The sequence below is a fragment of the Colobus angolensis genome, unplaced genomic scaffold, assembly GCF_000951035.1.
Source record: "Colobus angolensis palliatus isolate OR3802 unplaced genomic scaffold, Cang.pa_1.0 Scaffold565, whole genome shotgun sequence".
NCBI classification, from domain to species: Eukaryota; Metazoa; Chordata; class Mammalia; order Primates; family Cercopithecidae; genus Colobus; species Colobus angolensis.
In genome coordinates, this window is record NW_012119210.1 from 184,848 (window position 1) to 185,723 (window position 876).

Genomic DNA, 876 nt, shown 5'->3' on the forward strand with positions numbered 1-876 from the left:
AAGATGTTGTCATCAATACTCTGGGAAGAGACTTCTCTGGCAGGGCTGGAAGCACAGGTCTACCATCAGGGCTCCCTACTCTGGAAATCTTTTTGCTTCCGTTGGCTAGTTGCTCACCTCCTCACCCACAATTTCACCTCTTGTTCAAGAGCCTGCACTTCACTCTCACCTAGTGAGATTCTCACCCCTCTATAAAATGGAGATGATAACAGGAGCTCCCTAGAGAGGATTATGAGGCTGCATGATGCATGACAGGTCCCAAGCCCAGAAGTGGACCCTGTTGGGTTCAGAGTCCACGCTAATAAACTACAGCCCCTGCGGTTTGATGCCAGCTCCACCCTGACTCTCCCTTGGAAAGCTGTCTTCAAGCTAGCTCAGCTCAAAAGGCAGAAGGTCAACGGGATGTTAGCCTGGATGAAACAACTCCGTACCATGTCCCAAACCTGATTCCAGCACCTAGAGAGAAGGCGACTCTGGACCTGCCTTGTGGCAGTTTAAGCTCTGGTATTTCGTGGGTGCCTGAGGGCTGCTCCCAGACTGGTGAGGCTTTGAGGGAAAGGGGGACTCAGAGCAAGTGAGGATGCCTGCTGTTCCCTGGGAGAGGCCGGCAGCTGCTTAACCTATGAAAGTGCTTAGTGTGGGATGAATGACCGTCACAATAATGATCATTATTAATTGATGGTGGCACCTGGGTCCCTAAATGGTACCACCTGCCTGGTCTGTGATGGGGTTCTAGGCAGCAGTGCTGAAGGGAGGATGGAGGAGGCATTTCTGGGCACAAGGAGAGGCCGGCAGCTGCTTAACCTATGAAAGTGCTTAGTGTGGGATGAATGACCGTCACAATAATGATCATTATTAATTGATGGTGGCACCTGG